Genomic DNA, 21,384 nt, shown 5'->3' with positions numbered 1-21,384 from the left:
TTTCTTTATTTAGGATTTTTCTCTGTGACTTCAGCTGAGACCTCAGAAACCTACCCTACCTAAATGCAAGATATCTTCACTAAGACTTGCAATTTTGATAACATTCTATTGAACGGAAAAGGTTTAGCCGAAAGTGTTTTGATGGGCGGTAACGTTCATTTCCAGAGTTCCCATATGAGGAGAAGATAACATCATATATCATTATGTTCTCCTTGGGTAAATATGAACGTACTGTATTTCTTCACTTTTAGTGCTTTTGAAACAGATTGTGTTTTTGAAACATCTCAAGTGGAGATGGAGTTAGTAAGCAGTTGGTAAGAGTTTGCATTTTGGGTGTGTTCCTTACGACAGTCGGTACTGGGCCAGTCTGAAAGTTCTGCTCCCTTGGTTCTGTGCATCTTTCTTCAGTTGCTCATGTGACAGCTGAGTATGAGACATATCTTCAGTAACCAGAGAAAGCAGCTCCTTAAGTGGTACGGAAAGAGCCACCAAATTATGGCGATATGCTAAATATGTTGTGTTGTAATAGAATTATTAGGTGACCTCTGGAATAGTGGTGAGTAGATAATTCTCCTGAAAAATGAAATTGCTCACTGCAGCCCCTTTAAAAAAAAAAAAAAAGACAATAAAACAGTAGTGAAAGATGCCAAATGTTTTTAAATACTTGGGGCTTTCAAATGTGTTAAGAAAGCAAAGTGTCTGCACAACTGTTACGCTGTCCACAGTGGGGACTTGAAGTGTGGTAAAAATACTGCCAGTGAGACTAGAAACATCAATGAATGCAATTCAGTTAGTTTGTAGGATTTGCAGATCGACTCCCCCCTGGGTTAATCACTCATCAGCCTCAAATCAAGTGAACGCTGGCCCCTGAAATGCACTATGAAAACAGTAACAAAAAAGAAAAATATATTAAACCAATCTTTATAGGAAGGAAAATAAACATGCAAATATATCATCACAGATTGAGAAGCAGTCAACTACAAGGACATGTTTTTTGTTGTTTTTTATAGTTCCCACTGAACTAAAAAGGAATTAAAAAGTTACTGATGTTGAAATGAAATTTCAGCTTTCAAAAGAATGTGATTAGAATATTTGTTTATCTCCCTACCTCCAACATGCTGCTTCTCTTGGGGATACAACTATTGCAATCATACCAACAATTTTAATTTACGTGGGAAATGCATCTTCATTTTGCCATGCTTATAATTGCTAGAGGGAGATGAGTCCCGTTGCTAACAAGTACCTTTATGGGAAGCTTCACTTGATGGATTAGGGGGGAAAACACTTTAGTGTGATCTGTAGGAGATTAAATACACCTCCACTGCCAACAGTGGTGTCATAGCCATGAGGTAAATTCTTGCTGCTGTATTCATATATATGATTGAAATCTTTGGAGTTGCTGATGCAAAAGAAATGAGTGGGATTCTGTCAGCCTCCAGCGTCTGTGATGAAGTGGTAAGTTTAGGGGAAGGTATCACTAACAGTCATCTTAATTGTCTTAATTCTTCATGTGCTCCCATTAAAGAACTCTAAAACAAAATTTTCAAATCAGAAAAGCACCTGTTAGGAAAAGTCAAATGGAGAAAATAAACTTGGCTGACATGTCACCTTTCTATTTTACTTGATATTCTGTAGAACTAGTAATGAATAAGAATGCAGCTGAGTTCTTTTCTAAATTTTTTTCATTACAAAATATGTATTCATTAAAAAAAAAATTCTATGAAAAATGATAAAAACAAAGGAATGATAGCTAGAATAAGTGAGAGAAGGAATATAAAGATTGAAATGAAGAACCAGAATCAGTTTTTCTCAGGATTCTAGTTTGCTAAATCTTAGTTTGTGACATTTTATTTGGGTTGGCATGGGAATGAATATAATAAAACATCTGTTATAAAATGTTATGGTGGGGAAAAATATTCCTGGTCAGCAATAAATCACCACCCCACAAGCACTATAGACCCTATGGGAAGTTGCCTGAGCTCTTCTCAGAACAGGCCATATAAATTCAGGACTCTGCCTTTCTGTCTACTCATTTGCTGTAGTGTCTGCCACAGTCCTGCACAGAAAGGTGTCTGCTGAGATGAACAGAGGCCACGCTGCTGCTCCAGAGCTGTCTGAGACTGGGGTGTTGATTCTAGTCTCTGTTTTTTTGCAGTGTAGCTCCTCAGGCTATCTTGGTTTCTGGGGGAGTATCTTTGCTGCTTGCTGGTTCTGGGGCTGGTCCATCCTCACTGGTGATGGACCTGCTCTTGGTGTCCATTACCATGCTCATAAACACAGGGAGTGAGCTGCTCTGGAGGGAAGAACTGCGCCAAGGTGCGTCCCTTCCCACAGGGACTGTCCCAGGGCTTGGTGGCTCCTTGCCACGGCTGGAGCCCAGAGCAGGTGGCCTGGTGGGATGGACTAACGGATATGTATATTGTGCTTATAAGTATCCTGAAAGAGAGAATTTATTTGCAATTCTGTTTATTCTCTGTGGGTCTTGGCAGCAAACATTAAAATTTTCCCTTTATTTTTTTTTATGAAAGTTTTTGATCAACCTTGGCCTTTGCGTGCATTTTACTGTAGGCTGGTCTCTGGCCTTGGCAAATACTTGTTCTCCAAAATCTGCCCTGCTACTGGATAGCAAAAGCCAGTGGTTATATTTCTCCAGTAGAAGTTCAGTTTCACAAAAAGCTGACGTTAGTTAGTATGAGCCACTTGAACAAGCACAAACACAGTCAGTCGTCTTTTTTAAAAAGTGTTGGTTGTTTCAAACGATTGTAGCTGTGGAATTTGTGCAAGGGCAGAGCCATAGAGTTCACAGCAGAGTTCTTGTTTTGAATCACACATTTCACAGGCACAGCCTCTTGCCTTCTGCTATTTACAGCAGGGATTTTGCTTGAAATGCAGTTGCAGAACTGTAAAAACTGTTCTGATCCAATTCATGCAGAAATTGAGGGAAAGTCTCCTCAACATCAATGCCTCTTGCATTTATCTGGTAGAGACCAAAAGAAAAAGCTTTAAGATCTGAATTTCAGTGCAGACAGTTCCCTGAGTGATTCGTAGCAGGAACTTATACGATGATGATGTTTTACTGCTGTTTGATCCAAATCTGTATTACCAATTTCTACCAGAAAACAATATAATTGTATCAGTAAACATCGTTCCACGGTGTGCTTGTGAGGGCATGTGAACACTGGGCTTTATACCAGAGAAATCTATATTGACATTTTCATGGTATTAGAATTTTTATGTTTCATCTTGAGGTTTAGATCCACAGAATATGTAGGTGAAAGCTTTGGCAGAGTGTCTGGTTAGTGTATGCATCTGCAATTTGATTGTAAAGACGAGGAGTATTGGCCTAAGCAGGATCTGGTCTTTGTCACTTGCTTTAAAGAACTGCAGAGCTTTACTCTGGCAATGATGCCTGATTCTTTTTCTTACACCTTGCTTGGGTTAATTACTTTGAGACTTTGGGATTTAAATTCTGTGCCAAAATCTAACCAGGTGTGGACAGTGTCAGAGACCACCCATTTAACAAAGCAGATATTGCTTTTTTATGTTCAAGGTGCCTTCTCCTATCTGCTGCGCTCAATTGAGCATCATAATTTTGGTAGTATCAGGAGCATCAGATTGAAATCTAACTTCTCCAGTTTTTCTTTTCCAGTCTTTAAAAAAGATATCTGTAATTGGTGGTGGGGATTCTCTGACTTAATCTTCCTGTTCTTGAGTGGCCTCCTGCACCACAAGTTCTTTCCATGGAGAAGGAAATGGATTTGCTGATGTTGCTAAGTGACATCTAGGAGCCTCTTTCTTGGTCGAGAACAAACAGTGACGCCCTGGGAAACCGGCTGGATTGGGAGGATGGAAACTTTCCGAGTGTGTTAGACTTCCGTTAGGGAAATGGAGTCTGGTGAATTTAGCGGCCAGATCTGCAAGCCTTCAAGCTGAAATCCAGATTATCTCAGTACTGGATAGGGAACCGTTTCCCCCATCCATGCTGCATTACATGGCATGCACGCTTACCTGCACCCCACACAAGCGAGGGGTTTGATGCAGAAGCTATCGACGAGCTGTTACGGTGTGTGCTGTTCCACCCTGCATCCCCAGGTTGTGGCCTGCTCTGGAGGTGACAGAAAGGAGATGTAGGAACAGCCTTCCGAGCTGCAGAAGGCTGCAGAAAAGGGAAGGGAATGGACTGTGAGCAGAGTGAGGGATGACGGGCTTAGATGATGTGTGGGGGGGTGACTTAGGTTTGATGTTAAGAAACCTTTCCAGCAGCTGGGTCTAGCAAAGCAAATAGACTGGGGGAGCTGTGATGGCTCTGCCAGGGAAGATTTTTAAGCAACAGTGGTTTAGGCATAGCTCATTCAGCTTTTGAGCAAAAGTACGAGCAAAGTGAGGACTTGGCAGCCTTCAAGAGGTGGTACATCAGCCTTTGTTTTTCCCAAACCAAAATTCCTTACAGAAACTCAATGAGACTTGGGAGATGCTGTCCTGCATCAAGGTGTGTGATCAGTTATTTGCCCTTATCATACAGGATGGGGCGAGGCTGTCCTGCTAAATGCAAAAGGCAAGAGATACTTCCTAAGATGTTTCCAACATGCTGCATCCTATCCAAGTCCAACCTGTCCCTTCTTTGGCAAACAGATTTGCAACGCTCTGTTATATGGACGCTAAAGGTTATTTTGGGCCCTGTTTTGGATTGTTCTAGTCTTGCAGCTTTCATAGCTGTAGGTTGTCGCTGGCTTTTGCTGTGCACATAAAAGCATTACACTGTTCCCTGCTCAAGAACAAACTTGTGCTTTCTCTCTAAAGTTCATGAATTTAATTCTGTTCTTTCCTGTTGATGTTGGCAAGTATCTATCAGAGGGAGCACTCTGTGTGTTTTCATTGTGGCCATCTGTCCTGGTATTAGCAAAATGATTGCATAATCCAAACAACAGAATCCTTTGAGAGAGGAGGAGAAAGAAAGATACACACAAGTCATGTGGCTGACATGCACCACAGTGATCCAAATAATCATGGAATCAGAAATAATAATAACGTATTTACTCATTGGAAAACTACTCGCTCTTCTAAGGAACAATTAAAAACACAATATACAATAAAAGCACCCAACCGTAATACAAACGAGTGCCTCAGGCTCCAGAGCACTTATAAAAACAAAGTCATCTTGGTGCCTCTTTAAACCAAGAAACATAATTAAAACACCCGTCTTGACAGGGAGATGAGCCGCTCTTTTCTCACTGGAGTGACTTTCACTTTGTTCGCCTCTCAGCTGAGCACAGGAGAGAGCAGGGAGCTGCTCCAGCCCTGTGCTGGGAGGTCAGGGTGGCGGGCAGCTCCTCGTCCCTGGAATTGCTGCGCTGTGTCGAAGCAGTATCTGTAGGTGCTGGTTTTAAGTGGCCTTTACTTGCAGTGGCACAGATGGGAAATTTGGTTTATTTGTCGTGACTACTGATCTAATGAGTCATGCATGTTGCTTGAAAGAAGGTAAAGTTTTAACGTGATGGGGAGTCTCAGCAAGCATTGAATCTCATCGATCTGTTGGGAAAGGACGCAGAGACCTGAAAGCACAAATTCAGCTGCTCAGGGAAAAACTATTTTAAAGCACAAACTGCAGCCATCCTCTGTTCTGTCGTGATGAGAAATAGACCATACAAGTTATGTCATGAATATTTTCAGGTTGCTTTACATTCTCACTTCAGCCTAATTTGCACAAGCAAGCATTCTCATTTCTGAGATTGTCCTCGGGCTGGAGCAGGGTACAGCCAAGGGTGGCTTTGTGGTACTCTGGAAATTAAAACAGGTTTATGAGTTTGAATGGGACAAACACCTGGCAGTGACATCTGTGACACAATTTTCATGGTGAGGAAGAGTTGGATTCTCACGGTTTTGTGGGTAAGAATGCAAAAAGTGCAGGTTTGTTCTAGAAGAATCCCGACTGCAGCTCAGTGAGAGTTGTCCTAGAGAGAGGCAAGCTCACTTCTGACAGCTGGGCCAAAAAAGTTGTCTTGAAGTTGGATGATTTCACACTGACTAATATTTTCACATGCACGATAATAATCTTTTATTGTTTATAAATGAAATTTTGATGACATTCTCTCTGTTTTTGATCAACTGCAGAGGTGATATAATATTCAAGTTTTTGAGAAATTTAAAAACTTTCATACGGCACGTATCATTTTCTTCAACTCTTTTTAAGCTCTGTTTAAGATTTTATCCCATAATTAGTTATTTTAGTGCCAAAATATTTAGTTATGATACTTATAACAAAGATAATTTATTGTCTTTGGTAGCAAGTGTTTTTCTTTTTTCTTTTTTTTTTTCAAATTGTTTGTCTAATTCTGTTTCTTTTAACTCCGTAGTGAATCGGGGGAGATCAGTCTATTGTCAAAGGCAGAGACAGAGAAAGGGCAGTTACGATAACTGCCTTCTTTGATGTTCGTGTTCCACGCTCCAAGAAGAGCACACAAAGACTATACCTTTGTGCTTTCAGTAATTTACAATAACCAACATAAGGTTTGGTATGCTGGCCAGCAAAATGTAATTTATTTTATTCGCTTGGAGAAAGACTCTCAGCATCTGATGTGTTATGGTTACTGGATAAGAGGATCAGTGGTTGGTGTGATTTATACGTACCCCACTAACACTTTGCCATTTTTTTCCCGTATATGGGAACTGTGAGGATAAAGAGGGAAGATTTGAAAACTAAAGAATATACTTTTGATCTCCAGGGAAACGTGCTTTCAGATAAAAGACTCTTTGCTGCCCCTTCACCAACCCAAGTGAGACTGGCAAAAAGGGCTCCTCCCAAAGAAGATGGATGGATCCAATGGCAGTAAACATTTAGTCTTCAGATGATATGTTGTGCTAGCTTTGGTTCCCTGTGAAACGGCAGGGCAACATGCTCTTTCTTTTCCTTTCTAGGTAGAGCTGGTGCTCAAGACAGAAGTCAGCTCTTGCTGTGAGCACAGTGCTGGTGCGAGGGTCCCGGCGGGGAGCCAACAGCCCCCACACTGCCCCAAGATTGGCATGGAGGCGGACAGGACGAGCTCCAGAGGACAATGACTAGGTGGCTATTTGTTCTCTGCTTATTTTTCTTTTCGAGGTAGGGAAGTAGGGACAGGAACAGGAACTGTGGTGGGCTTCCTGCACCAGACCTCTTCCCTCTGGTTCAGAGATGGTTTGTCTGCACTGACTTCTTGTAAGCCTCGAGGTTCTGTACTGCACAGCCCTTACTGTTGTAATGACAAGAATAATCCCAGTGGTAAGGAGCCTTTGTGGAAGAATAGAGCTCAGTTTCTTCATCTTTTTGGCCATAAAGGCAAGGCAAAATTTCAGCTGTCAGTTGAATCACAGTTAAAATTTCTACTGAGCACACTGGGAGCTGTACCAATGGAGCACATTCAGTGGTCTGCAACCAGATAAATAATCTCTCAAGCCTGTCCAGCTTGACCTTGGATAACTGGAGATCAAAAGGAGATCCACAAAGAGTTGTTAACACTGCACAAGTTTTATACTCTGAGGTTCTGGAAGTCCTTGTACAAACAAAATTGAGCTACAGCAGAGCAGATTTCAATAAGGAAGAGCCTGTCGTAGGGGTTGTGCCTGGAGCAGGGCTCCACAGCTCTACACAGCACGCTTTATTAACCACCTAGAGTGCAAAGCCAAGCCTTCTGACTTAATGAATGGCTGGTGCCGTGGAAGGGCGGCGTGTGTCAGTGCAATGAGGGATGCTGCTGAGAGCACGGCGTGTGTGAAGGCTTGCTCTTCTGCCTCTCCCTTCTCTGCACTTCGTAGTCACTAGGGGCAGAAATGTTAATTATCGTTTTCATGTTATTGAAGAAATGGAAGCAGGATCTGACTTGAGGCAAATCTTGCACAGGAGACAGAAGGACTGTCTTGTCTTTGCTTAGGTTTACAGATCCAAGAGGATCTCTGAGGACAAGAGCAGGTTGGGGGAGCGCGGTGGGAGACTTGTGCAGTGGTTCCTTGCCTTGAGCATGGCATTGGGCTGTGCTGAATGCAAATCCAGAGCTTGATCAGGATAAAGGAAGCTTACAGCATGTCCTGCCTCTAAAACAGGAGCACCACCCTGCTCTCTTATCTCACCCTACCAGCACGGGATCAAAGCTTGCCCATAAATGCGGGGCTATCACAGCTGTGTTACACAGCTCTTGTCACTGACACTTCTGCTTTTGCTATTCCACTGTGGCATTTTCACCTGGATGGCTGAGAGAGACAATGTTTTAAGAGCCTACGTTTTTCTTCCCATTGAAGTAATCTTGGAAATAGACTTGCTTTTTAGGCATACCCTTATGGGCACAGACACGTGAGGGAGTCTCTCCTGTGTTGTGGCAATTCCTTTGGTGGTTTTCTGAACTGCCACTTTGGCTTTATTTGCACAGCACACACTTGTTACTGGTTTTCAGTAACAAATATGGGAAGAAGGATGATTTCCCTTGATGTTAATGATGAGGGGATGACTTTTACAGTGGTGATTTTTTTCTGTATCAGCCTGGGCTGGGGGGTGAGCCTTTACCCAGAGCAAATGAGTAAATGCGATGATTTCATGGAACACCCTTGCAGCCAAACCCCATGCAGCTCGCTTCTGTAGAATTTACCCTGTCAGGCCCAGTTTAGCGTGTGCTGAAGTGATGGTGACCTGTCAGCTCTATCCACAGCCCCAGAATCACCTGTTCCGGGCACCAGAAAAGAGATGCCAGTCACATTTGGTTGCTGACCTTGTCAGCTCTCTCAGAAGCTGACTGTGAGCTTTAGAGCGATGTTTTACACCCCTTGAAAGCCAAGTGGCTACGAGACGCTTTTAATGTTTTCCTTACATTTCTGAATGTGGATGAAGCCTAAAATTTTGACCTCAGTATCCATGAGAGAATTTAAAATATGAAGGCATAGCACAATGCCTACAAGTATTTAATTTCATATTTTTTTACCTTGGTCTCTTGTATTTTTGGGGAACTGGAATTGATGTGGGACATTTTTTAATATTAGAGATTGACAACGTGGTATTTTACAGATCACTGCAGCAATAGCCCTGTTCCCTTTTTAGGTCTTTGAGCACTGGAATAGTTGGTGTGGATGCTTATTACAGAAGCAGAACTGGACAGTAGTTCATGCGTTATTGCTTCGAGCTCATTGCCAACTCAGGTAGATGTTACTGCATAGGTTATATCTGACTCACATTTTGAAGGTTACTTTCACGTCCTATGAGCACCAGAGACCTTTCTTCTCATCTGTTTGTTTTATAAAAGGCTTTTAAAAAACTCTCAGGAACTCCAGAGTTGAAATGAGTTAACTTTTATTCTTTCTTTCTTTCCCTAAGGAATCCACCTCTTGTAGGTATTTAAAACAAACAAAAAAGCTGATGGAAATAGATAATAAATCTGGTGCCAGACTGAATAAAAACAAGGTAGTATTACGCAGTGAATCTTGTTTATTAGTCAGAGATCTGTCAATAGCTTAAAAAAAAAAAAAGGGAATTATGGATCAAGGATGTCATGTTCCCTCCTTGGACATACCACAGAATAACCAACTGCCATTAAACTCAATCTACAAACCTAACAATAGCCTTTCAACCTGCAGGCTGTGCTCTTCGAATCCAGTGCGCTGTCTCTTTTTTCTGGCACTCATTTTTATGGCAGTAAGTGCTCCGTTGCCATCAGCAGAGAGCAAGGTGAAGGGAGGGACAAGCCTTTCAGCGGCAAGACCGTGCTGCTGCCTTCCGTTCCACCACCTCTGGTCTGTTGGCCCCTGTAAGGTGAGCTCTGCTGATGGGCTGAGAATTGCATAAGCTAGTCACTGGCTGATGCTTTCGTGGATCTTACCCAAGCCACTTGGATACAACTGCTAAACAGCACATCCTGAAGTTAAATCTGTGCATCCACGTGACAGGTGGCAAAAGAGCTACTTGGGTTTGCTGCTGTGGTTATACTTAGGCACCCCGTTAGCACAGATGAAATCAGTAGTAGCACAAACGAGTGCTTGGGACTGAATCATTTCTGTTCTGAGATAAAAATGAACTATCAAAAAAAAAAATGCCAGTATGACTTAATCTGTACTTTTTCTTTTAACTGACATAGCTTTGTGTCTGTAGCAAAACACCCAGTAAATATCTGGAAGCATCAGACATCAGCAGTCTAGGAAAAGTATTACAACATGCAGAAGAAAAAATGTATGAATCTATATCAGTGAAGAAGGTATATCTTACACATCAGTGAGACCTGGTCATGTGCAGAGGTGCTGGTTACAGACTGCTTTGGTTTGAAATCGGAGGCTGTCTGTTTTGAATATAAATATGAGAACTGTGGAGCATTCCCACAAGTGTATTTTTGAGAGGAAATGACATGGGTGGTGTGTATTGAAAACAAAAACTTGAGCATCTTTTGAAATGTTTACAGGTTTATTTATCTAAAGGGAAACAGAATACATCAGGAAATATCTTAGCTCTTCCCTGTCCTTTTATACTTATTAAAAGAGAAGGAATAGTAATAACAAGAAGATCTGACATGCAGATATTAAAAATAATAAGCACTCATTAAAGTGTTTGGAGCATTTTTAACCAGCTCTGAATGTTTTCCTGGTGGATTGCCTGATGTGCTGACTCCGTCCCTCCCAGGCAGCCGTGCTGTGAATGCTTTGGGTTTTGTCACCCCAGAGCCCACAGCAGCAGCACCTCAGTGCTCTGAGCACCCTGCGTGTGGCAGTGCTGGTGTTGGGACCTCCTGGCACATGCACAGCTCGTCCTTCTTCCTCACCGTCCCTATGAGGGCCAGCAGCTTCAGCTCCTGGGTCCCAATTCAGTCTGGATCCACGTCCTCTCCACTGCTCTCCACATCTGGACCCATCTGTTGCTTGTACGCATCTGTGCAGTGATACCTGCACCAAAAAGAGCAGAGGTGCTCACCCTATGGGTGCCCTGTGGAGTTGACAAGAGCTGGGACAGGGTTGCAGGAATTTTTCTTTTTTTCCACTCATGTTAAAGAGATGTGGCTCTGAACTTGTAGCCACTTGAAACTGTGGCTCTGAGTTGCAGGCTACTTGGTAGGTTAGCAGCCATTGCCCTTAGGTTCTTGGTGGTTTCTGTGCATTGCTGTCGACGGATGACAGCAAATGGAACCAGCTTTGTTCTTGCTGCATATTGGAGGGATTGTGAATAGGATCCCAAGTCCATGTCCCAAGATGCTGCTCAGCCTGCCCAGAGTCAGGAGCAGGGCTGCAGAGCAGCCAGAAATAGGCTTTTACCTTAGGCAAGGGGAACGGTCCGTAATGCTAGTAGTGTCGCAGGGGTAGCAAAAGAGCTGTGTCCCCAGTGTCTGCATTCATTATGTGAAACTGTCTGGAAGCCCTGCTGGCTGCTGCTGGGGAAGGACTGCATGCACCGGGGGGGTGCAGCTGCTGCGAGGACAATGGGATGGGCAGCAGATCTGGTGCTCAGGTATCGCCCCATGGGTTTCTGTTCTTCTTCATTCCCTATTGCTCCCTATCTGAGACCTTGGTAAGATTCAGTCTTGCAGGATCACGTTTTTGTGCTTGTAACAGCTGGGGCAAGTACTCACTTGTTCTCTCTTGTGGCACTGTGTTTTCTCTGCTCATCATTGCTGGCTATCCTAATTATTGCTTCTTCCAGCAGCCAGCCACAGCCCTGCCCAGCATTTCTTTGTGAGTTATGTCAGGTGAAGAGCCAAACATGAAGCAGTTATGTGTTTAAAAGTTACTGAAATATGGTATCAGTATGGAGGAGAGAATCGTCCACCGCTTAAATAGTCTCTTGTCTTTTTAATTCGCCCGTCAGGGGGAATGATTGGTGTGCTTTACACTGGAAGCAAAGGGCTCTAGTGTGGCTGGAAGCCACGACCTCTCTAGCTATCCATTTTTCAAAGGCCGTCTTCCCTTTCCCTAATGTCTTTGGCATTATGGAGTTCTGCAGTGCTCCACTTGGATGTTTTTCGTGCAGTTACTTACACACATGCTTAAATGATTTAATGAAACGTATACAAGGTTTTATTGAGACAATCTCTGATTTATTGATTACCTACACTGTGCTTGGTAGGATATAAACATGGGGGAGAGCTGGTCTCTGTCCCTGGCGAGCTGTAAGCTGCTTTAGCAGAACACAGCAGACTGAAATGTAGCCTGCAAAAGCTGGAGCTTTGCAAAGCAACAGAATAAAAGATGACAAGCCCCGCTACACTTTGATCTGAAGATCTAATAGAACTTGAAGGATAGAAAATGGAACGTGTCCGGCAGTCAGAGCCAGCTTTTGTTTCCTGGGGCAGGTGTGAGGAGGAGGAGGATCAGTATTGCCTCCCCTGGCTGTTCCACAGGTGCTCGGGTCCCTTTACTGTGGTTTAACAAATTGCATTAAGAAAACTCCAGTACATGTTCTGTGGGTATGTTCTTAGTTCATAGGAAATACAGGCCATTTTAAGCTTTGGTAAAAGACATTAAAACTATTGTGTCGAGGTGCTTTTGCTGCAAGTGAAAGCAGGTTCGCAGGCAGCTACGAGGTCTCCGCTGGTCCCCGGTGGTTTCTGATTTATGAATCTGAACTCTGGCCCTCATCTACAGCTCTGCTGGGATCTGCCTCTGCTTAAGGGATTTGCCAGCATAGCTGTACTAACAAAACAGGCCTTGTGTAGACTGTTCTTTTACAGATGAAAAAGTGCCTTTGCTAATGCAGTTTACCAGATTTGTTGAGGGAAATAAGCCAGACCAGCAAAAGAAGTTTGAAACTCTGTGCTCTAGGGCTTTGGCTGCCAGGGTAATGTCAGTTGTATGTAATCAGTTTAACTATACCAGCAAGGGCTGATGCTGGACAGTTAGCCTTATTTTCCTTTAGATTCTTGCAAATGTCCCGTATGTCATTGAACCTGTGAATAAAAATGTTAGAGATGGGGACATGCAGAGTGTGCGCGCCACGGTCCTGCCATCAACAGCGTTTCAGCAAATTAAGCATCCTTCTGTAGTGATTTTTCTACCTGCGAGTAACTCCATTGATTTCAAGGGTATCCCTAACAAAGAGATATCTTTACCAGGTTCAAACCTAAAAGTGGGCTAACATAGCAAGAAAAGAGCTTAGGGCTCAGGTTTGGCTACATTTAAAGCAAATACCCTCCCTGTACATACATGCAAGAAATACTGTGGTATAATGTGACTTGTCCATCATATGTGCTGATGACAGGTCAGGGTGCTTAGTCAAAAGCTTGTAAGAAGGTTTAAGAACAGAAACCACTGTTCTTTAGGATCTGTGGGCTTAGGTTATAGAAATGTAGTCAATTAATTGTTACATACAACTTACTGCGGAGCTAATGCTAACTAGGAATCTCTTTCTCAGATTAATTATTACTCTGATTCTGATTCCCCTGCCTTCATTACCAGTCTGAATGCTGCAGAATCACTCAAAGATGTTGCAAATGCAACAATACAAATAACTTGCCTACAACACATAACGGATTATGAAAAAAGACTGCCCAGGTACAGCTCCAGTTGCTCCTCCAGTTGCCATGAGGATGAAGCAGCATACCCCAGCCTTTTCAGAAACCTGTCATATTCTTGTCTTATAAAGGTTATATGCATTTTACACAGCAAGGTAAAATCTGTCTTTGCTCATACCCAGGTGGCTTTTGCTCACCTTCAGAAGAAGCTGGATTGTGAAGTCTGTGTGAGTTTAGAGAAGCGAGAACCGAGCACGCCCAAGGAAGCTCCAGCTGTGCAGCCTGGGGTGTAGGAACCCTTCTGAAGGCAACCCTCAGAACCGTGTTCTAGGAGCTCTCCGATTAGATGCTGTTAATGTATTTACAGCTTGGAAAACTTTTGGGAAAGCTTCTCACAAATTCTAAATACTGGTGTGGGTTCAGGTGGAAAGGGATGGCAAGAGCCTGGCATCAGACCCTGCTCTGCCTTTAGCTCTACTGAATACAAAGTAATTCCTGCTGTGGTGAATTATGTTTTATGTGTTTAAAATATAAATATAGAGAGATATTTATGACTGCATAATATATGTTTAGTATAGATTTACTAACTTAATAGACTAAGATGGAGCACTTATAATAGGGCTGATTTATTTTATTGCTATCATTAACCTTCATATGGAGTTTAAATCTAGTTTGAATGATGTGGCAACCGGAGTCTGAAGAACACAGAATACATTTCCATGCACTCTGCTCTTCCATGCATTAGCACATGTGCTTGTGCTGTGACTCAAGGCTGTTGCCTTGTGTGATATTTCTTGCTGCCTAACTTAAGAGACCAATGTCCTCCTTGTTACAACCTCCTTTCAGGTAGTTATAGAGTGTGTTGAGGTCTACCCTTAGTCTATTATCTAGACTTAGAGCCCTGGTTTCCTCAGCTGTTCCTCTTATGTCTTGTTTTCTAGTTCCTTTACCAGCTTTGTTGCTCTACTCTGAATGCATTCCAGCAACTCAATTTTTCTTGTAGTGTGAGGCCCAAAACTGAATGAAATACTATTCTGGGTAAATAAGCAGAGGAACGTCCACTCCACAGGGAAAATGTGGCTGCAGAATTTACTAACTAAGCTTTTTAATAACTTCCTCCATAGCACATCAGTGGTGAGATTGCATTCAAGGAATTTCCCCTATAGAAGGGGAAAAAATGCTCTAACAGTCTGTAATGAGGTAAAGGTTTCATCCTGCTTCTGGCACCATTCCATGAAAAGGGTGATGAACCAGGAGAAGTCTATGGATTCTGGAAGCCACTAGAAAATCAGCAGATGGAGCTTTTTCAGCCTTCTGATTTTGTAGAGGCCTCTGAAATCAGAAGGCTGGAAAAGCTCCATCTGCTGAGGCAGTGTCTTCGGCAGAATACCCTTATGATCAAAGTAACTCTAAATAAAATTGGAATAATTTTGCCACACTATTATTTTAGTTGAAATGGGCTGGAATGGTTGGTGCCTGCTCATTCAAGACAGCTGTGCAGTATGAGAGCGAAGGCTGAAATCACTAAATTGGTGGGAGTTTGGGGCTTTGCACAGGGCTTAAGCAAGTATCATTTGCTCCATCAAAAATATTTCATTTTAGCTTGATTTGGCAGCTGTACAGTACGTTGGATTTTTTTTGTCAATATGCTGGAAGCTGCCTCCCCCACATGCCATCGTGGTCCACAGAGGCAAGGAAGACTATTCTTCTCTTTAACTCTCTCTTACTCTCTTTTCTTTCCATGTATGTTTTCAGTTAAGCAGTGGTCTGGCTTTCAGGCAACTGAACTGAAGGGTTCCCCATGCTGGTTAAATAAAAAGTTCTTTCATAGTCGTAGGATAAAAGGGAAGGGCTGGGAAGAAGTGGGTCATGTCCAGGGACGCACAGACGCTGGAACCCCCATCCCTCAAAGACTCACGCTGAGCTTCCCAGCTGAGTGGGGCAGTATGTGGAGCTCTGTTTGTCATTTGTTTGATGTCCTCTTGATTTCCTGTTTGTTAAGCGATCTGAAAGTAAAACAGCCAGCCGAGCAAACAAGAAAAAAGAAAAAGTCCTTTCAGAATTGTAAACGGGGCCCAGCTGTGTAAGCTGGGCTGCGCAGACACTGACAGAGGCTGCCAAGGGACCTGTGTGTCTCGCGTCCTTCACTCCACAGGTACCCAGCCCTTGCAGAGTGCCACCCTCTTCTGAGCGCCTGGATGCTTGGGAGCATTCCTTGGGAGGGACTGAGTCACCCCTGGCACAGCCCGTTCAGCCTCAGGGTGTATCCGGACTAATGGTGCTGGCGATAAGGCCAGGTAGCAGAAGCACGCAATGGGAAGGTCACCTCAATCGTCTGTATGAGTATCCTGTGGGTGGTCAAAGGAAAAGGGCTTACAGAAAAGATTAGTGCTGGAGGATAAATGACCTGCAAGGGCGTGAGCTGACTAGTCCCAGTATGACTTGCGGCTGGGTACGTAATAGCCATAATGAATAGCACAGCATGGGTCTGTAGTGGCGAAAAGAAAAATCCCTGATGCTGCAGGAATACAGGTTGTGCAGGGTGCTGTCCTGGGAGCGTTTGCTTTGTTTGGGAGCAGAGAAAAAAGTAGGGAGAGAAATCCATGCACACTGCTGCGATCAATATAGAAGTTAGACTACATAAAAATAGGTATCTGCAGACCACAGGTGGGTAAATAACTGCCCACCTCAACACTAAGATAAAGGTGATAATACTCAAAGATAAATAGAAGTTATTTTCTGAAGCCTGAGTATATTGACAATGCTTTGCTTTTTTCCAAGAGATTAAATAGTACTGGGTTAAGGGGGAAAATATCTCTGCGTGTTTGAACGTTTATTTTTTTTAAAGAAAACAGTAGGAAAAATATTCAGTGAATTAGCCTTAGCAGAACGTTATGAAGGTCAGCATGGGTGAGGGAAAAGTACGTTTTTCCTTCTGAAAGAAAAATGTCACCCTGACACCTACCATTCATAATCTCCTAAACACTTGATTGCTGTGTCTATAGATAGAGGGTTTGAAAACGTAGAATCATTTCTAGGCTCTGTTACCAGTGTGTTCAGTGACTTCTGTAAAGTCACTTCTTCCCTTGCTTCACCTTTGCCATCTGCAGGAGATTTGCTGGTGGAAAACACTATTTAAGAGCTATTTTCTTCATTTACTTGCAGAAGGTGTTCCAGGCAGCAGACAGCCAGTTTTCCTTTCTTGACCTGCTGCTCGGCTCGGGGCACAGCACGCAGGAAGGAGCTCAGACAGGTCCGGCAGCCCCAGCGAGGGCCTGCACCAGCGCTGCGTGGCCTTCTTTCTTGTACAGCTCTTGCCTCCTGCCTCAGCATGCCAGCCGGTCGTGTCCCACAGGCCCATGGGAGAGGAGGACAAATGAGCCTGAAGTGAAACCCAAAACATCCCATCCCTGTAAGGAACAATTTCCTGGCCTATGCCAGGTGGGCAGGCGGGAGCAAGGCCGCAGCCAGGCTGGCAGCCCGCTGCTGCCTGCCTCACCCACGGCCCTTGGCTGTGTGGAAATGCTGTGGTACTGAGGATCCCAGCGGCAGCACATGAGTAGGCCACCGTATTGGCAAACTGGAAGGAGAACACAGCTGCAGAACGTTTCGGGACGAGCTTAGTTATGTCCTTCCTGCTCTTTGCAGCTCAGCTCTTGCCCCTCCCCGCGTCTATGCTGGTGGGGAAGGAAAATGTGTCCTATTGAAGCTTACTTTCTGGTCTGAAACATAAATATTTACATGGTGCTCAGTTGTGAGAAGCTGTAAGCTTCTCATGCAAGATGGGAAAAAGAATGTTTTTAAAAGCAAGGGAGGTGCAGCAGTTAGTGACTGGATAAATACCAAGGACTGTAGGTGAAAGTGTGGTGATGTTAGTGTTCATGAAGACACATAATCCACAAAGTGATTATATGAAGGTGCTTTATTAGGTGCCGGAAGTTAGGGGCATGCCTGTCCAAATCGAACTTCGTCTGATTTGTTCTCTTAGTTCTTTTTTATCTCCTAAGATATTACATATGCATTAGGTTTCACAACTCGTCTATGCATATTCATTTCCTAGCTCCGCCTAGCCTCGCTTCGTATGCTAATTATCTTATCAGTCCTTCTGCGCTTGTGTACTACTCTCTGGTGGTCGTCCGGGTGGTCGTCGGGATGAAGTAAGATGTCTTCATCAGAGTTGAACTTTTTAAACTTTCCTTCTCACGCATGCTCTCTGAGCCCTCGGTCTCAGTCCAAACCGCAAGGTTGGTTTGATCCAGTTCCCAGGGTCCAAGAAGCCCCAGTTATCTAGATGTCTTGCAAACTGAGCATTCTTTTAATCCTCCTTACTCCTCGTCATGAATCGGTGCATTCTCCCATGCTATCCTTGCACATATATTTTGTATCTTCCAAGCGCAGCCTTGGAACAGTACATCGCAAATGTAACATATTAAGCAATATTGTATTATTTCTTCTTCTATTACTAACAGTGATGGATTATTCTTTGCTCCAGAGAGCACATGAAATGGTATATGAGAGTAAGTAAGTACAAAATCTGTTGAACTGTATCAAAAATCAAGATTTGAGGAAAAAAGATCCTGAGCTCATTGCAAGACTGAAGTGTATGTGGACTGTTTACAAGACTTAAGTGTGGGGGGACTACTTAAAGTAAAGGGTAGGATATTTCTAAGATAACGTATGTCTAAAGCCCCATACCAGTCAGATGACAACTTCCTAATGGTTATCAATAGGTCCTCTTGGCCTTGAGCATCAGCTCTGAAATGCTCATTGCACAAGATCAGAGTCAGGACTCAGTTCTCTTCCATGCCTCTCCTGCTCTCTGCAGCCAGTGGCATCTATAGTCTGTCCTTTTGCAATTCAAGGCACTGAAGGTGTTTGTAATATTGGCTTTCAGACCAAGTTGCACCAGAAGATGCCCACCTTTCTAGGTGGTTTTCAGAAAGCCCCCGCAGCCACCCCTGCCAGCTACTGCCTCCTTGTTTCACCGTCACTGCTGGCAATTCCCATAACAACAGTGTTTCTGACCCTTATTTGCTGCCTGTGTTCCTTTTTCTAATCTCAGGCCTGCTTGCTTTTGGATTACAAGCCAGGCATCTCTGTGTCATTTTGCACCAACGCTTTGTCCACCTCAGCTGCCTGGCCTCCCTCTGCTTTGTCCCCAGGATCTTCTCTCTGCTGACAGGGCCATATCTGTCGCAAATCAAGCTTCAAGTTTCCTTGTTCTTCCTTCCTCTGTCTCTTTCACTTGATCTTTTTAACTTGTTCTCTTGCCAGCTAATCTATCCCCACCTTTCCTCTACCTTCCAGCTGATGCTTCTCCCATAGGACATCCTTCTTTTCCACCCATCTTTTCTATTAGTCTTACAGTAATAGCTGATGCGCTGAGGTATCAGATATGGTTTTCTAACATCACAACACAGTTATTTAAAAACAAGCAATCAAAACAAAACAAAACAAAAAAAAAACAAAAAAAAAGAAAACCTGTATTTACTGGTCTCTCTAAAGAGAAAGTTCACTCCATCATAGTTAGGGAAACGTTAACGTTTTGGCTTTCTGAAAGCTTAGTTCTCTTTGAAGCAGGGATATAAAGCACTAGGTGTTTGTTCTCCTAAGAAGCTTCATAAAAAATAGATTATAGGACACGTTCCTTTGTATCTAGAAACGTTCATCTTACCTATGCACTGCCAGGCAGAAATAGTCACATAGGGTTCTGGTGTGAAGCGTAGATGGCATGGAAAGTTGATCCATATGTGGTGAGTCTGACAAATCAGTGACTGCTGTAAGCAGTAAGATTTTGGAGATCACAGAGGGCTGGTGGGTTTTGGTTTAATGCAGCCTGATTAGGTGATTGCACCCTGCAGCTTTCTCTGCATTTAACTCTGCCAGAAAATAGCTGTTGCCACGTGAGGATTTTGTAGGCTCCCTTACAGGTCTTATTCTTGTATAGATGGGCTGGCTGTAGGCAGACCTACATGAACAAAACACTCGATAGAAGAAACTCACTTCAGGGCAAAATACCTGCTCATTTATCCTGAGGAACACACCGGCTGAGCGATGAGATGATATAACAGCCGTGCTGGTCATACTGCAGAGTCACTTGCTCTCCTGCAGGGACAAAAGCAGATGTGGAGGGGACGTGGCAGGACGATGTCAGTCACCCCAGAGTGCCTCTACTTGCTTTCTCCCAGGCTCCCATCTTTTGTGACTTGGGGTCTGCTCCCTGGGCATGCAGTGCCCTTGGACCAGGTCTGAGCACCCATCATGTGCTGGCCCAGATCAATGTGGTAACTGGTTAAGACAGGGAGACTCATCCCCTGTGAGTCCGTTCCCTTTCCTTAGTTCCCACAGGGAACTCATTTAATGGCACCGTGGGGTTACTCTTGTTTCATTGCACCAGAAGTTTTCTTTCAGTTTAAAAATGTGCAATTAACTGTTTCATCTTGTTCACACAGCCTCATTATTAGGAAGTCCATGGGCTCGTTTTTAAGGCAGACACTGTATCTGTCTGCAGTCTCAACTTTTACACCTTTTTCTCAGAATCCTTCGAAATAGGGCAGCTCTACCACTGTGTTTGGGGTCTTCCTTGCCATTCTCCCCTGCTTCATCTTTTATTTAAAATATTTAAACTAATTCTGGGAAGTTCAGATGAGATGAAAGCTTTCAGCTCTAATATTCTAGATGCAAATCCTATTAAATTCCAAACCCTACACCAAGCAACACTGAACACTGGGAATAAAACTGAAATGAAGACAATCAATCACTCTCAAGTCAGTCTAGCAATCCATACAGACACACTCTGTGTGGTCTCATCGCATTCATATTAATGGACAAATATGCCTCTTGCATTATATTCCATACATTACTGTGTAATTAGAAGCTTATTGGAAGCAGTAGGCAGTGTGCCAATATTTGTGGTGTTCAGAAATCACTCTGGTATGTGAGGAAAAAAATGTTTATTTCAGAAAGGCGCTTCCAGCTGCCTCCAACAGCAACAAAATGTGGTTCTGGAGGCTCCTTCCCCCACCTTCTGGGAAGTTGAACTACATGCAGGTAAAATCCTTAGGGTTTAGAGTTATAATAAAATAAATCCTTAGGAGTCACAAATCGAACCACAAAGGTGGTTGTTATTCCCGCACTGCACGTGTGGAGTTATCCTAGCTGCTCTGGTAGGGAGCTTTGTGGAAAGGCTTAGGGATGGCAGCTGGAAAAGACAGTATGAAAGTAAGCACGAGCATGCCAAGGCTGCAGGTGTCGTGCATGCAGGCATACGCTGTACGGCAAATCACAGGTAACATTAAAGTCTTAAAGTTTGGCTGGAATATCTGAACATGGCATTTAAATATAAATAAAATAGGGTTGGGATTTGAGTCTGCTTTTCACCTATTGGTCAGAAGTTCACTCCTTCAGAGGGGTAAGCATTCACCACAGCAGCTGATGGAGAACATTTGCCTCACGTTTAAAGCCACGAGAAGCCACTCCTAGCTCTGTCCTCACAGTTCGCCCCATAAAGGAAGGCCTCATCCTAAAATGAAAATATTTTCTCTCCAGATATATTAGTGAGTGTGATTCTGAATGTGAGACAGACTCTAGAAAACAGAGCCTGGACATTAGTTATGAACTCTGTTTCTTTTGCTCCTTTTTCAATTTAGCATACTTTTCATGATCTGAGCCCCTTGTTCTCTGGATATATTTCTACGTATTGCTGCCAAAAGCCTTGTGGCTTTATATTCCTGCTTTCATTGATAAGTGATGGTTAATCACCTGCAGTCGTCCCTCATTATTCCCTGTGATATTGTTCCCAATTCTCATGGGAGTTGCTGAAGTTCTATATAGAGTACTTCCCCAGCTTCAAAGGCATGAAAACGTTTGAACTGTAGAGATTTCTGTAAAAATGAGACGAGTATTTGTGACTGGCAATTGTTACCGTGCCAGAAATTGGTCT

General features: G+C 43.4%; 1 long non-coding RNA gene across 4 annotated transcripts in view; it reads left to right on the top strand.

Annotated features, from left to right (window-relative positions):
- The window catches only part of LOC106036214 (uncharacterized), a 112,489-nt gene that overhangs the window by 41,178 nt on the left and 49,927 nt on the right, over positions 1 to 21,384 (top strand). For 3 of the 4 annotated variants that reach the window (XR_010833644.1, XR_001207167.3, XR_007163013.2), the window contains exon 2: positions 6,916 to 7,060. The exons of the other annotated variant lie outside the window; for it this stretch is intronic. This is a non-coding gene — a long non-coding RNA (uncharacterized lncRNA). The remainder of the gene's footprint in view (positions 1 to 6,915; positions 7,061 to 21,384) is intronic. 4 annotated transcript variants of the gene reach the window in all.

This window comes from Anser cygnoides, chromosome 9, assembly GCF_040182565.1.
Source record: "Anser cygnoides isolate HZ-2024a breed goose chromosome 9, Taihu_goose_T2T_genome, whole genome shotgun sequence".
NCBI classification, from domain to species: domain Eukaryota; kingdom Metazoa; phylum Chordata; class Aves; order Anseriformes; family Anatidae; genus Anser; species Anser cygnoides.
The sequence above is the reverse complement of the archived record's forward strand: the minus strand, read 5'-3'. Positions and strand labels throughout refer to the sequence as shown.